This window comes from Haemaphysalis longicornis, unplaced genomic scaffold (assembly GCF_048455015.1).
Source record: "Haemaphysalis longicornis isolate Haplotype H1 unplaced genomic scaffold, Haemaphysalis longicornis Haplotype H1 scaffold_12, whole genome shotgun sequence".
NCBI lineage: Eukaryota > Metazoa > Arthropoda > Arachnida > Ixodida > Ixodidae > Haemaphysalis > Haemaphysalis longicornis.
In genome coordinates, this window is record NW_027526225.1 from 81,276,100 (window position 1) to 81,297,577 (window position 21,478).

At 48.1% G+C, this 21,478-nt stretch overlaps 1 protein-coding gene across 4 annotated transcripts in view; it reads right to left on the bottom strand.

The window, feature by feature from the left end:
* LOC144162860 (uncharacterized) overlaps nucleotides 1-21,478 on the bottom strand; it is a 299,979-nt gene that overhangs the window by 95,493 nt on the left and 183,008 nt on the right. For 3 of the 4 annotated variants that reach the window (XM_077693569.1, XM_077693566.1, XM_077693567.1), the window contains one exon: nucleotides 11,300-11,387. The gene's annotated coding sequence lies outside the window, so the exon portion shown is untranslated. Of the gene's footprint in view, nucleotides 1-3,206; nucleotides 3,344-11,299; nucleotides 11,388-21,478 lie in introns of those variants that run through there. The other variant, XM_077693572.1, reaches the window with a different exon arrangement.

Below are 21,478 nucleotides of genomic sequence, written 5' to 3' on the forward strand. Positions count from 1 at the left end.
GCCAGCCGAACGGGTTGAACTTCGCGCCACAGGTACTCGACCAGAATGCGATGCGTTCAGCCATAGTACTGCCCTTAAATAATGGTCAAAGCTTTACGCCGTGGAGTTACGTCTGTTCAATCGCCATGAAGTCAAGAGTGGCCGAAAAGAAAAAAATCCCGGGCCATTAAACATGAAATGCATAAGTGTATTCTTGGCACCTTGGCGTTTTTGCCCACGGAGATTAAACTATTTGGGGGGGGGTGTAGAAATATACAGCTTCGCTGTAAAAGTCTCTTGTCTTTGAAGCACGAAGCTCTCTAGCACGAGGCGTAAACGAGTGTCCGGGTGTTTTTTTTTAGTACGCGTTGCATCTAGCGCGAGGCGTAAACGAGTTTCCGGGAGTTTTAGTACCGTAACTACATGAGACGATGCTTACGACGAGACGCCAGCAAACACAGCCCCTAAGGGGCTTTGCTCCTAAAAAGCAAGGAAACTGGAGGTCGCGGCGAGTTTTAGTACCGTGACTGCATGAAACGATGCTTACGACGACGACCGGAGACGCCAACAACCCCAGCCCCTAAGAAGCTTCGCCCCTAAAAAGCAAGCAAGCAAGCAAGCAAGCAAGCAAGCAAGTCGGAGGTCGCGGCATGTAGGCGCCAGGCAGTTCGTGTATATCGCGTGCCGCAGATATATACGCGCGCACGTTTACAAACTCGCGTCGGAGGAGGCACGATCCCGGCAACTAGTTGCGCGGCCGGAAAGATATCCACACTACACGAAGTCGATGCGACGCGGCCGGTGCTGGCTGGTGCTCCGCCGTAAATCACCCCCGGGAAGTATACGAACGCGGCAGGGGTTACGGAAAAAAGAAGCTCTGCGCCGAAACGGCCTAAGCGGCGTACACGTTCCAGCTATGTACTCTCTCTACATACACTCTCTTTATTCGTCTTTGCTTAGTCGGGGACGTTTCGGCAAAAGGCAAAAAAGCTGCGGCACCCGCCGAGATGCGAATTTTCCCATGACTCGATTCCTCTTTCACTTCTCGAAGAAACGCTGTAACGTCGAAACGTTGCAGCCCGCTTTCGAACACGCACGGCCCGGTTGGAAAAGCGCTCGGGGACATTTGAGCGTCTCGAACGAGCCCAAACTCCTTTTTGCAGGTATTGGAAAGGAGTTCGTGAACGATGCGCGCTCGCGTGCGGATGCCGGAAGTGTGAGGGGATTCAGCCCTGATTTCGTCGTCGGAGAAACCGAACGAGTTTGCTACGCGGTTGCACGGAAGCTGGGGTCGGGAAGCTGCGCTTAGGCGTACGCGCGAGTCGTTAAGATAAAGTTAAGCGCCAGGCAGCCTGCGATTAACCCGTCGGTTTAGTTGCGGGAGGCAGGCGGGTAATCGGCCGATCGTAAACAAGGTCCGGAGTTAAGCCTAACGAGCTCGTGTCAGGTTTTGCGTTATGCGGTAATGAAGGCACTAAACCCTCGTTATAACGAATAAACTTTAGTCGGAGCTATCCTTATTCGAAGCCTCTCATGGTTGTTACAGCAGTACGTATAGGTCAAGTAATTTCGGCTTTTAAGGAAGCATCGTTTATGACGAAGTCCGTTTGCTGTACCGTTATAACAAGGTTTTACTGTATACGAGTAGAAAGAAGTTGTGAAGTTGCGCCGCACTCTCCTCCGACAACAATGTCATGCGACGCTGATACCGAGGCGATAAGATAGGATAAGTTATAAGTTGAAAAGGCAACGAATACACAGAGACATACGAACGTTGCCGGCTGTAGAGTCTGGTTGGAGACAGTCGGCTCCCCATCGCTATTTTACTTCGTACAATATGTGTCGAGTGTTCGTAGGACGCAGCATATCAGAGTGTTGAGACAACACTTTATGCTGAAAATATCCTTAGTGAGAAATTTTAAAAGCCGAATCCAATTAGAGAATTTCACACGCAAAACTGCGAGCGGGGGTGGGTGGAACAGGGTAAGGGGGGGGGGGGGGGGGGGGGGGTGGAGTATTCGTGTCTAACGAAGACGGCCGCACTCGCTGAGACAGGTGCAAACTACCGAGGAGTTTCCTTGGGTTTTCGCGTACATCCGGTGACATGGAGCGATGCGACATTTGGATTTCCCATGGGGAATGTTCAAGTTGTAAAGGCGCACCTTAATGGAACGAAAATGCGTTATGCGAATATGAAAACGACAAATCGTCGGCAGCTATTGCCGCCGGTGAAGGATACTCTTACCCACTCGAGTGGCTGATAATATTCCGCCAAGTTTTATAGCTATATTCTAGACGGCCACTAGTGATGTAAGCATAGCGGCTAATTTCGACTCTCTTACGCTAAGTTAGCTGGCGCTCCAAGAGTGAAAAGTTTATGAACCGCACTAGCTAGCTGAATGTGCCACTTAGTTCCATATCTACCCCGGACTACACAGACAAGCCGAAGACTATAAACGAGAAGCTCCTAAAAAAAAAAAAATCAGGGGGGGGGGGGGGGAGATTGCAAGAACGATAAGATTATCGCTGTTGTCGCATAATATCGAACAGTGACGCACGATTTGCCCGTACAGTCACGGAAAAAAGAAACGCGATCACGCAAATATTAACCAAAACACAAATAGCGCGACCTCTTTCTATGCAAGTCAAATTCACGCGTAGCCTAACTGCAGTAACTAAGTTGAGAAACGGAGCTTTAAATGTACACTAAAAGTGCGTCATTATCGGACCTCCACAAAGAGAATTTTACAAATTGGCATGTTCAGGTTCACACTTTCTGCCGCCCCCTGCCACGCTTGCCTTCTCTAGGGATCCCCTCTGTTACCGTTAATGACCAACGGTTATCTTGCCTTCGCATTACATGCCCTGTCCACGCCCATTTCTTCTTCTTAATTTCTACTAATATGTCCTTAACACGCGTTTGTTCCCTGACCCACTCCGCTCTCTTCTTGTCCCTTAATGTTACACCTATCATCTTCCACTCCATTGCTCGCTGAGTCGTCCTCAATTTAAGTTGAACCCTCTTAGTGAGCCTCCAAGTTTCTGCCCTCGGTACATCGGTGTGTCCTACCTCCATTTACATTCTATTATCGGACTAAACATCTTCCCCTTTCCCGCGCAATAGTCAGTTACTTTTCCGCAAGCTCGATACAACAGCACAACAAGCACACTCTCCGACCTAAGGGGGCCAAGGTTTGCCCAAAGTGGTTGTGGAAGAAATTGTTTACCTTCTCTCAGTGTTGCTCCCATCGGCGAATCTGTCTACATGTCGGCCCTAACTCCGCCGTCTGAATGCCAGATTTTTCCCTTCTCGGCAATTATTTCACGACACCGGAAAAGACGGCCCGCGAGCGTCATTCATAACTGCGAGAAAAACGCGGGTTACAAAAGCTAACACAGCCGCGACTGCGGTGGAGAAAGCGGCTGTTTATGACCACGCCGGCCGGCCCCTCATTCTTCCCACAGCACCTGACCGTGACGGGGTGCGACGTAAACTCAGCAGCGCCTTTGAGCCCAGCCGCCGTGGACGGGGAACGTGAGGGCCGTCACAAAAAGGCGGCTTTTTCCAACCCGGCTTCCAAGAGAGACGGATGGACAGACGCCCGCGGAACGTGTGTTTGTTTGTTTGCTCCGCCGCAGTTCGCCCATGCCCGGCGGAGAAGCTAACTGCGCGCTTCTCCCCACCGACCGCGCTCCCGCCGGAAACTATTCGAAGACCGACCGCGCGAATGCGGGCGGATCTTTTTCCAGAACGTGAGTGCTTAGCGTTTCCGAAATTCTTCGGCGGCGCTACCAAATCAGAAGGCCGGAGAAACGGCAGGGCTACCCTTCGCCGCAGCGGAACGGTGATGCTTTGACTGCGTGGTTTAACACGCCGAAATCTCGAACACACGGACGTTCTCGCTTTTCACCTCCCGTCAGAAAAGCAGCCGCCACGGCCGCGGTCGAATCTACGTCCTGAGGCTAAAAGCGAAAACGCTTGTGTGTTCGAAATTTCGGCGCACGTTAACTATATATATATATATATATATATATATATATATATATATATATATATATATATATATATATATATATATATATACCCGCCGCGGTGGCTCAGTGGCTAAGGCGTTGCGCTGCTGAGCACAAGGTCGCGGGTTCGATTCCCGGCTGCGGCGGCCGCTTTTCTGATGGAGGCGAAAAGCAAAAACGCCCGTGTGTACGAGATTTCGGCGCACGCTAAAGATCCCCAGGTGGTCAAAATTAATCCGGAGCCCTCCACTACGGCGCGCCTCATCACCTGCGTTGCGTCGGCGCGTTAAACCCTACAGTCAGTCAGTCAATATATATATATATATAGATATAGATATATATATATATATATATATATATATATATATATATATATATATTGCGATGAATAAGTTCCGGGATTTGGTTTCAAAATTAAAAAAAAACACGATAGGGTGGCCGCATGTATGAAAACGACGGTGGAACTAACGTTTCGACCGGGGGGAAGACCGGACCCCACTCGAAACGTTAGTTCCACCTATAGTTCCACCGAACACGTGTCCTCGCGTTCGGGTGCAGGCAAAAATTGTAGCAAAAAAAAAAATATACCATCGCGCTAGGCATCGACGAAAGCGTTCCTCACAACAGCAGATAGTTGCATCGCTAGCATCAACATTGCTTCATTATTACCTTAAACAACAACACTGTACGTGAAATGGCTTTGCACCATGTCTGAGAATCCGAATTTCACTGCATAGCGTGCGAGGAACTGTTGATAAGAATCACGACTGTGAGCACCTCAAAAGGGAGGTAGGAAATTTTGCAGAAGGAAAAGACGGGTCGAAAACAATGAAACAGAAGACGCCTGCGCAGAAAAAAAAAATTTAACCGCCGTTCGCGCAGGGTATACCCTCTGAATGAAAAACGATGGTTTTAAACGCAAGGAAAGCCAAGTACCACATGCACCTCGCTCTTTTTCTTTTCCTCTTTTTTTCTTTTTGGTCTGCCATGAAACAGACCAGAGTGCGAAGCGTGGAGGGCAACTCGTAAAAAAAAAAAAAAAAAAAAAAAGACCCCGCTCCTAGACGGGTGAGCAAAGTTAACCCAAGGCCAGCACCAAAGATAAATTGCGGAGAATCCGGTGAAAGATCGTCCACGGTGCATACATTCCGCGGAGGAAGGCCACCCGCTTTTCGCCTTGTTTTACTTGTTCCCTCAAAAGCACTTCAGACAGAGGTGCTGAAACCCGAGAAAGAGAGAGAGAGAGAGAGAGAGATAAAGAGAGGGAAGGGGGAGAGAAAGGTGGGGGTGGAGAGAGAGGGAGAGGGAGAAGAGTTGCGCTCGTCTATGCGCATCCCTAGGCAAGCAATATTTCGAGGTGAGCTTTACACGCAGAAAAACCACTATAACAGTGAACAAGGTGTTTTCAAAGCCGGCACCATCTTTTTCCTAATCATTTATGAGGATAGAAAGAGAGAGAGAGAGAGAGAAACATTTATTATAGTAATGAGCAGAAGGATGTTCTTTGGGCCTCCACCCAGTAAGAGGCATCCTTATTCCAAGATGCCTTGGAGCTGGCTGGCCGTCTGGGCCCGTTCCACCAGTCGGCGCTGGCCTGAGAGCTCGGAGCTGGTCAGCTGCTCCCCCCACTGCTTATTGGCAGGGTTTGGATTTTGAGTTAGAGTGGGGGTCCGTTGGAACTCCCATACCACGTGGTATAGAGTACCAGCAACAGGGCAGAAGTTACAGGTGGCAGGGTATTGTGTGGGGTACATAGCGTTTCGTACGGTGTTATGGGGATACGAATTGCTGTGTAGGCGCCGGAAAGTGGTTTCTTCGTCGCGTGTTAATTGTGAATGAGGTGGCGGGAATCGACGGCGGTCGTTTTTGTAGTGGGATAAGATTTCGGTGTATGTGTGCAGTGGTGTTGGCTTTGAGGCACTTCGGTACAATTCCGACATTGTTGGTATTTACGATCCTCAATAGCCCCCATGGGAGAGTCGAGACAGAATGTCAGTCGAGACACTGCCACCACACTGCTTCTCGCCCCAGGGGCCGCATAAGGAGGCGAGGGGCCGCATAAGGAGGCGAGAGGCCGCATAAGGAGGCGAGGGGCCGCATGAGAAGGCGAGAGGCCGCATAAGAAGGCGAGAGGCCGCATAAGAAGGCGAGAGGCCGCATAAGAAGGCGAGGGGCCGCATAAGAAGGCAAACAATAAACTCCCCGTAATAGCGAGAGAGCACGGTCAGAGAGAAGGGAAAAAGATGGAGGAAAGGAACCGTAGGGGGCTTGGGGAAACGCAGTGTGCTGAACCTGCAGACACCCGATCACACTCAATAACTGTGGCCAACCGTCTGCTGGTCTTGAAGAGCAATTCCTTAATCGTGTCCCATTGCTTCTCGCAAAGGTAGAAACAAGAGAAGCTGTAGCACTCTTAAAATGACCCTGCTAGTGAAAGGTGGAAAATCTTAGCCGATTCGACTACCCTCGTCTGACGCATACGCCACCAGAATACCGCGAAAGATAATTTACTACCAATCGCTGCTAGATATATTTTTACAGCTACGCGGCTAGACTCTCGCTGGTCGCGATTTTCCGAGGCACCCATGTGCGGGAGGGAGGTGGAAGCCAAGAAGAGAACAAGGGCGACACAACTGTTCGCGCGCGGATCAAAGTTCAAAGAGGGCGCCTCCTCATCGGCCTACCGGGGGAAGGCAACGTGAACATCTAAAACACGAAAGCTTCAAGGCAACGCCACACCCTGAACATGTGCACATGTCCAGCCACAGATCACGTGGACAGCGGCGGCCGGCAAGACGCAGCAGGTTCAACACGCAAGATGAACGGGAGACGGAGGGTAAAGAACGTGGTGCTCCATACCTCACAGTTGCCCTAGCCTTCCACTTTGGTAGGCCATAATGGCTCATAATTTTTTTTTTTTTTAGAGAAAGCTTTCTTAGTGGGATCGACGTTGTTCTGTCAAAAAACTAATGCATTTCCCCGTAGACCGGTTGGTCGACGGGAAAGCTCTGATAATTGATCTCTGGACACACAGCGCGTGCGTGAAACCGGTCTTCCGTTGTGTCAAAACGGTTACTACTTGAAATTGCGAAACAGGAACGGCTCTGGATCAGACAATACACGCATTGATCACGAAGAAGGAGTACAATAGTACATCTTTATCTCATAAACCACGTATCGGTATACATTTAGATCGGTATGTAGATACGTTTACTTAGCACGCGAAAAATCGTCGCACGGGTTCGTTTATCGTTCGCGATTTGGGTATTCGAAGGTTTGGCGATCGACTGGACGCACTTTCAGTGAAGGTTGGATGCACTTTCAGTGAAGGTTGGATGCACTTTTAGCTTTCACGCTTCTCTCAACTTTCTTTGGGAAGGAATGGTATAAAGTTTTTCGCGGAGAGGTGCAGACACGAAATCTCCGACCAACGTTAACGGAAAGCTCACGCCGGATATTCTCCTACGCGCAGGTAACACCTGTAGAAAAACTCTGAGCAACGAATCCACCGGATTCGCAAATAGTTGCATAATAGATGCTTTGTGCTGCGTCGCCATCAGGCGGGCAAAGCAACGTATGCCGTTCCTCATTTGAACTGCCTGAGCTTCCGAGTAAATCGACAAGGGATGCCCGGCATAGCGGATACGCTATTTCATTTCTCGCCACTCACGCGCCGCATAGAAGCCCGCACCGAGACGGGCCGCTTTTGTCCACAGCCGAGCCTCGTGGAAGGACCACAAAAGCGAGCGCAGGCGGCGGGGCCAACATCAACAATCAATGCAGCTTAAGTGAGACAGGCGCGCCTGCAGATCTCTGAAAAGGAAACGCATAAACGTGTGTGTGCAGGTGCGGGAGCGCGTATTCAGCGGGGAAGATAAACACTGCGATAAAAGAGTGTCGCTTTGTTTCCTTCGGAACCTCGGTGCGAAGTTGTCAGCGCCGATGTAATTAAACAAGCCCGGCAGCTGCAGGAGGTATAGCGCGCACAAAGCGGCGAGATTCGCGCGAGTCTTGGACGCTCCGCGGACGAGCGAATGGCCAGCCTTTTCTCGCTTTCTCTGGATGTGGAGAAAGAGGAGGAGAGGAGGACCAACCTCGGGAAGGAAGAGGAAGAGGCAGCGAGATGATATATATATCCTTGCTACATGCGCGAGCGAAAGGATCGACGAAGGCAACTCGGAACTTCATTCGAAAGAGGTTCGCTTTTCTGCTGAGTATATACCGATACGGCCACCTTTTACGTGGGAACGCCGTTTTCTTGCAGCTGAATGTTTGGCATACAGGCGCTGAAGCGAAGTGCCACGATTCTGAATTTCTGCACCAATAAGACACGTATGGCCATGGCCCGTGGTGGGGCTAGAGTTGTGCGGGGTGACAACTGCCTTCTTTAAACCGGTTGTCATACGCCCACAGCGTCATGCCCCCAGTTGACAAAAAACTGAATGAACCAAAGTATCCTCCCTTCCAGCAACCACCCCTAAGGCTCATCATCATCATTATCATCTTCATCATACGCGCCCAACCAACCCTTGCAGGCATGTAGGCGAAACAAAGTGAGCCATGAAGCATGAAATTTTCAGCCGTCTTCTACCACCCGTGATAAAAAAGAAAGACTACATATCGGGAAACTCCTCAACCGATAATAACTTGCTAAGAGCTGCAGAGTACGAACTGGTTGATTACGAACTGGTTGTTACCAAAGAAGGATGAATGTTCGCTATGATCCTCCAGTGTCCGTTCGTCTAGCCCGGTGCCCCTGCGTTCAATCTTCGAATTCACCCATACTAAGGGGACAACCACAAAGACAACGAATGCCAACCGTAGATTGGGCGAGCAACTGCAGTGAATACGTACAAATTTAACGAATTGCGCGTAAAATTTCCCCATGGAATGAATGGGTAGGTATTTGCCCGTAAACGAACTATTTCACGGCAGGCAAAGACCACCCGAAAGCCTTCCGCAGGTCATTGATTACCCTTTTCAGTGAAGCGCTAGAAGAACTTGTGAATTTTATTGAGCGCTCGTTCTCGATATATTCTCATTTTCAAACATCCCGCTAAGCTGATTGTGTGAATGCCGCCTGGTCCCGGGACATAAAAAGGGAAAAGAGGAAAAAGCGTGTTCACAAAAAAGGGGAAATTCCGCGCTGACACGGCCGAAATTTCTTTTCTATTTTGAGGATACAGTCCGTTGATGGGCAGACAAACGACTTCTTACTTTTTAAATACATTGCGTGACCGGCATATCAGGCGCAGTGTGTGTGGTACCAACGAACCCCACTGAAAAGCCAGCGAGTGTTCTTGAACCTAAACCAAATAGATGCCATTTCACTACACCTGTATATTTTAAATAGACTCGTGAGCAATAAATTCGAGAGTACTGTCAACTTTTATCGAACGCGCCGGTAAAATTTTCCACCCTCTGAATTGCGGGAAGAGTTACGAGCCGCACGCATTGTAGAGGCCCGAAACAGCGCCGACGGCCCCCATGCGTGGCCCGGAATATACAGAAGACGCTCGCAACATCGTAGCGAACGTCTGCACAGCCACAGCGCGTACGTCATTCCACAGATGGTAAAATTTAAGAGTGCACAGTTCAGAGACGTTCCTGCAGTTCTTTTTTGATAGAACACGCCAAAGTTCAGCGTGCCTTCATCCAGATTTTTATACGTAACGGAACGGCTGTATAGAGAAAGCGGTCTTCATTTTGCTCTACCGGTGGCACGCTATCTTATAAGACTTTCGGCTTTGATGTTGGCCCCAATGGTTCCCTGCCACTCTTTCCTCAATTGGTATGTTGCTCCCTCTTCTTCTATAGACCTCAACTTGTTGCCTAACCACAGCATTGATTGATTGATTGATTGATTGATTGATTGATTGATTGATTGATTGATTGATTGATTGATTGATTGATTGATTGATTGTAAGGTTCAACGCGCCGACGCAACGCAGGCGATGAGGCGCGCCGTAGTGGAGGGCGCCGGATTAATTTTGACCACCTGGGTATCTTTAACGTGCGCCAAAACCTCGTACACACGGGCGTTTTTGCTTTTCGCCTCCATCAGAAAAGCGGCCGCCGCGGCCGGAAATCGGACCCGCGTCCTCGTGCTCAGCAGCGCAACGCCTTAGCCACTGCGCCACCGCGGCGGGTTGCCTAACTACAGCAGACACCTATTCTCCTAAATAACAGCGAGTTTCGCAGAAGGTCGCTATCAGACATATATTAAAATTTTAACCCGAATAATCGGCATGCTTTAGTCGGTTAATTGATCAATTAGTCGGCCGCGTTGGTTTAAGAAGAAAAAGGTTCAGGAAATATTTCAGGAATATTTACAGTTATGTAAAAATAATTACATTATTATGCCTATTCACAGTCTTTCCAGATTAGGTAAGCAGATTACCAGTACGGCGCTAAAGGGGGTGGTACACCACCACCGTGTTCGTTACTCGCACTATTTCTAGATTCAGGAACATTTACACTGGCCGTAATTGCAGGAGAGCCATTTTATCGTGATTTACTTACGCCAATAGGCAGTTTTAGCATATCGTTACCATGTTTGCGTTACCGTTTACCGTGTTACCGGAAGCCGCTGGCGACGGTGAAGCCTGTGCCGGTAAGTTACCGTTCGCGGTAACTCTCGCACTGCGCAGTCGACTCCCGCAAACACGGTATAAACGGTAACGTAAACACGGTAACGTGTAACGGTAACGGTAAGCGACTCCCCGGCCTGGCGCTCGGCCCTTGTGTGGGACTACAACGCTTGGGAAGTTCACCCGGCTTGCACGGGAAATCGCCCCTATGGAATGGGGCGGCTGCAAAATCGCAGGAACTTTTTTTTTTTTTTTGCTAGTGTTAGTTTATAGAACGGTTCCCGCTAACTGTTTTTGTACCGCGTATATGTATATTAACAGTAGCCATTTTCCCGTCTGTCTTGGCTATCAGCTTGCGGTTTTAATCACTACAATCTTTGAGCCTACTTTCATGGTTTCTGATTGTGACGTGAGGCGGGTAATTTGAACACGAATGCGATCCTCGACACACACGCTTGCGCACGATTTCAACATTACCCTATTTCTTCATTTTGCTCACATGACTTCAACCGATTAACCGGTCAAACAGAATTAATCACGACTGAAGCATTAATCGATGAATAGAAAGGTTGATCGCTCAATCGCAAACCACTAGTATAAGGGCGTTTAATTGAAAAGTTTTCGATAGGGCCACCTCACTGACCAGTTCTCACAGCCAGTGCACACACCCTGAGGCCGGATGCCGCGCGAAGAAACGGTGCGATGAGGAAACTCACCTTGACGATGACGACCGGCGTCCCCTCCGACATCACGTCTCGTCCACACGGCGGCAGTGGATATGGCGAGAAAAGTCCATCACGGAGTCTGCGACAGAGAAGAACGAGAGACAACGACCTCAATGTATGCCTCGCAGATAACGCACGCAATCGAAAAAATCCTGCTCATTATTTAAACAGAGCATTTACAAAAATATCGCAGAAACCACTCACAACCCCATACCCTCACACTTACGTCAATAAAAGTTTACTACTACTGCAACTCTGGTTATCTATACGATACGCGAAGCATCTTGTTTGTAGTCTCACGACAAGTCAGATAAAAAAAGGAGGCCGGATAGGTGCAGTAGATCCTTGTTATATCAAAGTCATCTGGAAAAAGAGAAATAGCTTTGTTGTAAGCGACATTTCGTTAAAACCGGATATATTTTTTCCTATGAACTGCAATGGAAACCGAGCGCTTCGAATAAAGCGGAATTCCAAAAAGCGACTTCGTTATAACAAGGGCTTACTGTATATTCTTGGTGGCTTCGCGGGCACAACGATGGCCAAAGCGCCAGACATATGTGCGTCCGAGCAATCCGTTTTTCGACGCGGAACATGATATCCGACAAGTTCGACAGAAGCGGTTGCGGCCGATTCGGGGTTCGTCCGGCAGCCAAACCGGTTTTTGGGGCGGGAGACGAGGGCGGAGACGCGTCCTCTTCCGCTCATGTCGAGTCGAGAGATGAAGGTTCTCATGAAACCTTCAGGGGCGTGTAAAAAAAAAAAGTTTTTTTTACGCGAAGGAACATTTTATTCGTGTTTTTTTTTAGACAAATGTGAAAAATCGAAAAACACCTATGCCGCACCGATCTGTAGAAAAATCGACATACTTCAAGGCAAAAAGCCTCAGATGCTGCAGCAAACACAAAGAGTGACCGTAATTGCTGGCGATTAGAGCAGCGAACCGAAATTACGCACGCTGTAAGAAGAAAATGAGTAAATGAAATATACACAGAAACTTAATTGGGTTCGAATGAAACTTGAACCGGGGTCTCCAAGAGCTGCAACCTAGTGTGGTAGCTACAACACTAACCCTGTACTGTGCCAGGATGGGACAAGAATTATCCCGATACGTGTCACATGACAGGTGAACGTGACGACATCGCAAACACGACGCAGCAGTGAAGAAGTCTTCGATAATCGCTGGCTTTCGCCTCAAGATCACTTAAGTGGCCGATGAATTTTCCCGGTAACACTGAAAAGAATACAATTGGTACATGCTGCATCACAGCAGCCCCAGCAAAATCTGCGCACGATTTCACGCCAAGGCATAGATTTCAGAAAGCGTTTCCCTCACCGCACATTGGTCGCATCACAACGAATTTCCCTGGAGAAGCTGTCTGTTTTTCTTCCTGCGTTATACTGGTTGAACACAACGAAAAACAAACCTGTTTTTTTTTTTTTTAGTTTTGTGTGTTTTTTCTTCCAATCGCTCACATCTCTAGCCTCACCTCGCTTTCGCCGGCAGTTTCGCGGCACCGTAGCAGTCGATCGGTTTCGCTCTACCGGTGTATACACGCCGCAGCTTCTCATCGTTCGCCTTCGTTGCGTGTCGCCGATGCGCGGCTGCACGACGACGTTTCCTATCGAGAAGCTCCTTTTGTATTCGCTCGCGAGGCGCCGTCTCATCTGACACGAAGAGTGCGCGAAGTTCGGTCTTTGAAAGGGTTTACGACGCAGCCATTGATGCCACAGCCTTCGGACCAATTTGATGGAGAGCGAACTGTCGCTTCCCTGACAACGCGCCGCGCGAGTTTGCATCCTTCTTAGGGGCGAAGCATCTTAGGACCTTGTTTTGTCCGGGGCTTGGCGTCCGTGTACACAGTGTTGCGCATGCGCGAGGAGCACCGGATTTAATAGAATTGTATTTAGATTGGGTTGGACTGAAATGGATTGGATTAGATTAAATCGAACTGTATCGGATTGGATTGGATTGGAATTGTATGTACTGTACAGACGCGTTGTCACTCATTTACATGAGTGAGTGGGAAATGCCGCGGGTGATTTACGGTAAAAACGATCCCCAGTGCTTCGCCCACGCGTCACGATTCACTTCGTGGAGATGGGTGAATTTTTTTTTACGAGGCCAAACAAATCGCGATGAGGTGTCTAAAAAATTATTCGTTCACGCGGCGTCGCGCACCCAAACAGAGGCTTCGAAAAGATATCCGCTTGTCCCTCGATTCAGCCCTCCATCCAAAACTCAAGAGGATACTTGATCAAGAGGTTTATGTAAGTAGAACTGTTCGAAACGCCTGGAACGGCTTGCACTAGTCATGCGTGTCCCCATTATTTAATGCAAAGCAAACTGCAGGTACATTTGAAGCAGAATATACGTAATTAACCGGCAGGCCCCGCGTACATTTAGTTAAGCATGCTTGTTGGACTGTTTGTTAAGATAGTAAGCGAAAAAAAAGTGGTCGGCGAACAAAAAATAGCGCGTTCAAAATGGCGCAGAAAGGCAGAAGCACGTGCGAGATGAAATCAAGCACCGTTTTTCTAGGGTTTTTTTATTCGGTTACGAAAACGTGTTTCATGGCTTGAATGAGGCTCAGGAGGTACCGAAGCCTAGTTGCCTCAAATTAACCAAGGTTGTATTGATCGGTTCACGACTGTGCCATCAGGTGAAATTCTCCACTGCTAACGTCTTCCCTCGCGTAACGCACCAATGTAGCTACGGAAATGATAGCACGCAAACCGACTCGTCTCAAAAAGACCAAATCGGCATGCCATGAGTTTGGCAGGTCGATCTTTCAATGTGACCAGTAGAATTAGTGCCGGAAATATCGAAACACAAAGTGCACAAATCAACCATAAATGACAAAACCAAGTATTCAAGCAAAAAAAAAAAAGAAGAAGAAAAAAGAAAGGGCCTTCGAACCAGCTTAACTTCAAAGGAGAGCGAAATCCACCGGTTCCGTGCCGGCAGATTAACAACGCCGCGACCGCCGCAACTATTACGCGATTCGTTGTCCGGCGCGTATCTCGTCTTCCGACTCCGAGACGCGAATTCTGACACTAATAGCTTTAAACCTGTGGCGTGCGTGTGAAGGGGACCACGTGAGGACCCCGGCGCGCCAGTCCCCGCCGGGCGCGCCTTTTATGCCGGGTGCAATCGAGAGAGCGCACGCACAAACGGAGCTAGCCTCGAGGCGTCCAATCTGACATTCTAATGACCGCGCGCAGCCTGTTGGTGCAAGAGCGAGGGCGCACGCTCGTCTTTTCTTCTTCCTGGGCGAAAAAGCGGCTCATTTTGTTTGGCTTCTCTGCTCGGTGCAACGACCAGGCGCCACAACCACCACCAAGCGGGACACCGCCGGGTGAAACGGGCAATCAGTGACCCCGTTCGTTGCGCCGTGCCTGCTGGAACTTTCCACTTTCCTTCCTATAATCTCACCTACAGTCGTTCTCATGTTGTGCACCTGACCTGTACACACATGGGATGCATACATGCCGCTGACATTGCGATGCACACATGCGATGCACATTCTCCGGGCATCACGTGCATCACGCTGGCGATGCGCGGAGTATTTATTTATTTATTTATTCATTCATTCATTCATTGCAGCCAAGCCGGAGGAACGAATGAATGAATGAATGAATTAAGGAAAGAAGGAAGGAAGGAAGGAAAGAAGAAAGAGAGAGAAAGAAAGGAAGGAAGGAAGGAAGGAAAGAAGAAAGAAAGAAATAGAAAGAAAGGTAGGTAGGAAGAATGGAGTTAGAAGGAAGGCAGGAAAGTTAACCTTGCCACAGCCTAGTTTGCTATCCTGCACGCGGGAGGGGAAAAATTGGAAAAAAAGAGAGAGTCGAGAATGGAGAAAAGTTGGAGCAGACAGGTATGCCGAGCGCTGAAGCAATAAACGTTCAAGTTCAGTGATTGTCACTGCAAGCAGGAGGGGCTTCATACAACTTAAGGAGATAACAGGAAGAACGATTGCGAAAAAAAGCCAATAACATATCTGGAAAATATTACACGATGCCTTAATCTTACACAGACATTTCCATTCAGAAGATCAAAATGTGCAGAGCATGTTATTGAGCCAGAACACAACACTCTAACGCATCTACAAAATAATTCGCTTTAAAAGAACCCAGGTGTAAGCATCCCGGTCTTTCAGTTAGAGGAGACAACAGTAAAAGCGCCAGCTTAGCACGGTGGCGTGTGTAAATGTGCAGTCGTTATGCGAGATGGCGGAAAACAGCCGAGTACCGCAATAATGTGGTGGAGAGAGTGGGCGGGAAATGTCTAACTCTTCGTACACTTCGCTGCTACTAATAGGCTTCTCCTAATCCTTAAAGGTATCCCTCCCTCATCTTCCTGATGCTCCCCATTAAACCTCCGCCCCGCAATATTCTTAGCCGCACGCGCGGACAACATCGAAAGTGCAAAAACTTGTCCCCAGGTACCGAGGAGACGTGCGAAAATTTGGCATTCGGCCTTACGATTACATTTGTTCATTTACACAATTTATGCTCGCAGCGTTGTCCTAGTAAACCTTCGTAACGTGCCGCCCATGGTGCACCCGAAAAGAGTGGAATCAGATGGCAGCTCAAAGCCTCCCCGTTTTCTTTGCCTTATTTTTTTGCCGGGCAACTTGCCGAAGCATACTACCAGTTAAAACCGTTATGCATAACAAATGCGAGAGAGAGAGCGAGAGCGAGAGAGAGAGAGAGAGAGAGAGAGAGAGAGAGAGAGAGAGAGAGATGGAGGGAGGGAGGGAGGGAGGGAGGGAGGGAGGGGGGGAGGGAGAGGGGGCTTTAATGATGCAGAGAAGTGGGAGGAAATAGAGGAGGTAGCGTTGATGGAGCACTGAACTCGAGGCATGCGGTGTCCAGTTTTCGTATTTTTCGAACCAGAAGAGAGGTTGAATGTATAGTGCTTGTGTGATCACTGATAACCATTTGCTTCGCGCCCTTTCCAGAAGACGTTGCAGCGCCTGGTCAGAAGAAGCGGCTGCATTCGGCCTGCAATGCCAGAAGGGCGCAGCAAGGGCGGGCGTCAGCCCCCAAGGTCGGACAAAGACAGAGCCGGTGCACAGAGAACAGCGGTGATCCGGTTCACTGTGCAAACAAGCGCGAGAAAATGCCCCTGCAGACTGCTGGCGCCGATCGCCGGAAGGTGCGGCCGGAAAATATGGCGCCTGCCGGACGAACGAGACAGAGACCGAGAGAGATACGTAAATAACCGAGGCCGCTTCCTGCCAGGCACCGAAAAACGACTTCGGTCGGCGCCGCAGAGGCATCTTCGAACTATACGCCGATGCGGAACAGGTCGGCTGCTTGGGGCACTTAACTGCGGAGGCACCAATGCGGTCCCGCGGACCCCTTTCTGCAGAAGGGCGATGAATCTATCTACCACATGCACTATAGACACTCGTTATAACAAAATTACTTTATTCGAGATATCGCTTTATCCGAAGTGTTTCATAATTTCCAGTGAAGCGCGTTGAGAGTAAAGAATTTCCGCTTTTAGGAAGTATCGTCTGAAACGAAGGCGGTTTTCTGCCCCGCCACCGAGAACTTCGTTATAACACCCGTTGTAACGAAATCGCTTTATTTTATTTATCGCTTTATTCGAAGTTTTTCACGATCGCAAATGAAGTGCAGGGAGAGAGAACCATTCCTGGTTTTAACGAAGTACCGCTTACAACGAAGTTAGTTTCCTGTCCTGGGCGCTTTCTTATATCGAGAGTTTAGTGTAATGTTGTAAGAACCTGGCTCAAATAAAGAAAGTTCGTATACGTGCGTTCGTACGTCACGGCGCGCCGTTCGTCAACGTGATCATCTTCACTAACGCGAGATGGCCAATTATTTGTCGTGATCATCCTCCCTAACGAAAGTTTAGAGCAGCGCGAAAGCTCTCAGACATCGAAACTGCGTCAAAAGTGCGTCAAAACGTACGCTAAAATTCCGTCCAGCCTTGCGCGGAAAGTGCGTCTAACCAATCGCCAACTCTTCAAAAGCTCAAATCGCAAACGTAGAGCGAACCCATGCGACGGTTTTTGGCGCACAAAGTAAATGCATCTACGAACGATCTGAATAAATGGAAGTGATTTCGAATAAAAAGCAACGAGGTGACCATAATTTCTCGATAAAATACAAAATTTTAAGACGCCAACAGAGGCAGCAGCGCAGAGTCTATAAAGCGGCAGTTATTTTATTTCAAAATACAGCAGGCCAATGCGTTGGCCCAATCAGGAGTGGGCACATCAAAACATAATCGTAAAGAAAAGAGACAACAATACAGCAGAAACATAAAAAGTTAGGAAAGAAGGTGACGCTCCAAGTCACCAAGAAACCTATTAGAATGAAAAATGTCACAGGGCAGTGAATTAATTCCGATCTTCCACAGTTATAGGAAAAAAAAAACTATCTGAAAGTATTTTGTCGGGCAAAAATAGCGGCTAGAGAATGCACTTGACCAAGACGAGTACGCCGTGCTCAGCAGTTTAACACTGTCAGGGAGTTCACTGTTAGGGAGTTTTTACTGTTAGGGAGTTTTTTGCTGTTAGGGAGTTTACTGTTAGGGAGTTTACTGTTAGGGAGTTCAGTTGAGACTAGCGCCAGTGTACGCATCTCCTTGTTTTTAGGTCCTCAACCTACGTTGTTGCGTCCAGCGTCGTGTGAACAGTCTTCAGGCTTCAATTTTAGCGACAAGTCTCAACTATCAGGGTAAGCCGTTTCGCACTCTCGAATTGGCGACGACAGTCGAGATTCTAAACCATAACAAGAAGGGAGACGTGTTGGGGAATAATGACAATGCTGTTCTTGTGCTCTTTGTTTAATTGGAAATTAGTTTAAATCCCCAGTCGAAAATGACGACGACAAGAAAAATTTCTGTAGTTTGTCGTATTTTCACGTGTCGTACTGTCGTCTTGTCGTATTCTTGTGTCGTGATTCCGGTGTTCTGTCGTGTGTCGCATTTCTGTCCTGATTTTCATGTTCCGTCGTGCCGAATTCCTGTCTTGCCGTGATCCTGGTGTTCCGTCAGTAGTTGCACATGGTTTAAATTTTATCTGCCCTTGTAAAGTCGAAGAAGTTTTTTTCTGTCCCCGTGGACTTCGTATAAACGACAGTCGACTGTATAGTTGCAGACCTGCCGCAACTGTAAATGCACACGCGCGTACATACAACCATGCAAACCCTCTCTTTTGGAAGAAACCAGAATTATTTTACATCTTCGTTCTACTGCTGCACTCCGCGACGATTTGATGTTCGCTTTGGCTAATGGATCCACTAATAGCTCGAAAGAGCACATCAGGAAACCAATCCATTCCCTTTTTTTGTGCGGTATAGATACGACGTATTTCGAGGATATTTCGCGAAGGGGCGAAAGCAGCTACGCAAATGGCAAAAATGATTATACTAGACTGCTGCGTACCTTACAGGTATAAACACTTGGCCGCGTTCCATAAAAACAGGAAAGGTGCATTCCAACCTTTCTACCGCCATATGGATCAAGTACTTGACCGGGAATATCGCATGAAAAATTTTGCAAAGGTTAAGTGGGAAAAATAGAGAAAATGTGTCAGTACTCGCAACACTGAACTGAACTTGGGCCAGAAAACGTGAGACGGTCGTTTGATAAGCTGGCTTCGGGCAGCTGTGCTTCATTACAGTATACAACTACTATTCTGCGACAGTAGCGATATGTAGTAGACAGTAAAGCCAGGCGGCAACCACGCGTTTGAAATTACATTAATAGTTCATGACAACTCAGCTCCACAGCCCAGCTGTTACTTCCTAAAAAAAAAACTTCAACCTCTCTAGCTTCATCTCATATTCACATTTCCTTTGTTTTCGTAATATCCGAGCATGTTATGAACGGCCCACAAGGTCGCGAGGTCATGGCTGCCTCGCCCGCGGCAAGGGCAGGTCGTTCATGCTGAAGCCTATAGAGCGTTGCACGAACGTTCGGATGTGCGCACGGCAAACCTGTACACCGAGGGCTGGCTTGTCGGGCAGGCACTCTTCGCTTATTGCTGCATCAAAATACGCACAGCGGCGCGGACGGAATCGAACGCGCGCAGGGAACGTTACGCCACAAACGCAAATACACTTCTGCACGCTGTGATAGTGGGAGGAGGTTGTTTACGCACGCACGCAAGCAGACCGATACATCATTTCATTTATAGCCTTTCAAGCAGCCCGAGACATTTATTTCAATTCTATGTACCACAGTTATGACAAGCCATTTTCCAAACCTCATATATTGCCACAGCCTTAGACCGCGTAGACTATATTTATATGATTACCCCCTTTGGGCACTGGCGTCGTACATTTCGGGCATGAACCAAAATTCTTCAGAAATTTGAGGACCAAACTAAACAGCTAGTTTTCTGGGAAATGGTTCTTCAATGATGCCTCTTTGAACGCTGGAAGGAGCAAGACATTGCAGTCAAGGCCAAACAGACGTCGGGGTGTCCCCAAGGACCGAAGCTCTAGTTTGATTACACGGCTGTATATCTAAAGGTAGCAATTTACCAGCTTCATTTTTTGTTTCTAGGCTCAGTGGTTTCCAAAAGTGAGGAAAAGAAGCAAACAACGTTTTTCTGCTTGAATTCAAATTTGCCTAAAAACCTAATTAGATGTCGTGCCTCTAAATTGCTATACATGCACCACAAGTTCAGTTTTTCGCTTGTACGCTCACAGCACACCAAAAGAAAACACACGAAAAAGCTTTTTTTGCTAGATAAAAATAATTAAAAGCCTGGAAGACAAAACACAAGTTTGGTTCTTTAAAGAGATTGCTTTGACGCGATAACAATGACACCAATTTTATAGTGAACTTTAAACAGATGACGGACGTATCAAGGAAAACAAATGAAGCATCGGCCCTTCCCCAGCCACTTTCCGGTGATTTTTCTATGACGTCACAGAATATTGTTTCGCCAATAGGCGGCCACTGACGTAAGCCAGCGCCACGAAATATGACATGGACGATAGTAGCAGGCCGTATGATCGTATTTAGTGCCACTAGATAAGGTTACAGAGTATCGGCACTCTTTTCTCCTATTGTTGAGCGCCGTGACCATGATGATTGGTCAGTTCACATCACGTGGCATTTGTGTACACAGCGACGGTTCATTGGCGCCGCCATTTTGTTGTTTATGCGTTTTCTGTCGGTCAAGTGTGGTAGTCTTAGCTTTTTGCCCTCCCTGCTGTGCGGTTGCGCGCGACTGGCATCGATCCGAACGCGAATCAAAGATAACACGCCTCGCAGCATTTCAGTTGCAGAAGTGTGTGCGAAGATGCCGTGTTGCTGCGCCTTCGGCGGTGTTGTTTACAAATGACCACGTCAAAATTAGCGGCGAGGCCACAGAAGCACCAATAAACCCCAGAATGGACGCCCTTGCTCACTTGCGTGCCTCAGTGACTAGAGGGAAATCTGTCGCTGCAGTCGCGGGCCGCCGTGGGCGGCGCCATTGCAGCTAGCGACGTTCCTCGCCTACTTGGCTTAGCTAGCCATATGGCTTCGCTTTTGTCTCGAAGCCAAAATAGACAAAAAAGGGTAACATTTTTTTCTTGTTCGTCGTACCTGAAGCTTCTAAATAATTACCGACAAATTAATTATTTTGGAGGTTCAACTTTATAATAGCAAAACAAATTTTATGAACCTTCTACAGTAATATTGTTGCTTTTTTGCAGCCAGAGCCAACTTTTCAGCCTGTTCATGAGCTATGCCAAGGACAAGTGGAACGTGCCTGCGCGGTACATGACGGAATTCTCGCCGAAGCGCGGCTCCCCGAGACAGTGGCGCCAGATTTCCCTCTAGTGTATATTAGTACGAAACTGTATGAGTGACGGCACAGATTACAGTGTACAGTGACGCTACAGGTGCAGAGTGCAGACGGTACTCTGTATCTTATCTAGTGACACTAATCTATCATTTGAATGCTAACGGGCAGTTAACCCACTGATAAGTATGTTCTCAGTGCTGGCCACTGCACGTCACTGTAGCGCGAAATTTGAGTTTTTCAGTATTTCTTGCGTTTATTTTTTCGGTTTAAAGAACGTCTTCCGTAGCTGGAATATACCCGAGTAAGTTACCAAAGGCTCGTTCTTTCAAACTGAACAGAGTTGTGTTTTGTCGTCATATCTCCTTAAGACAATTTCCCAGAACAAAACCATACC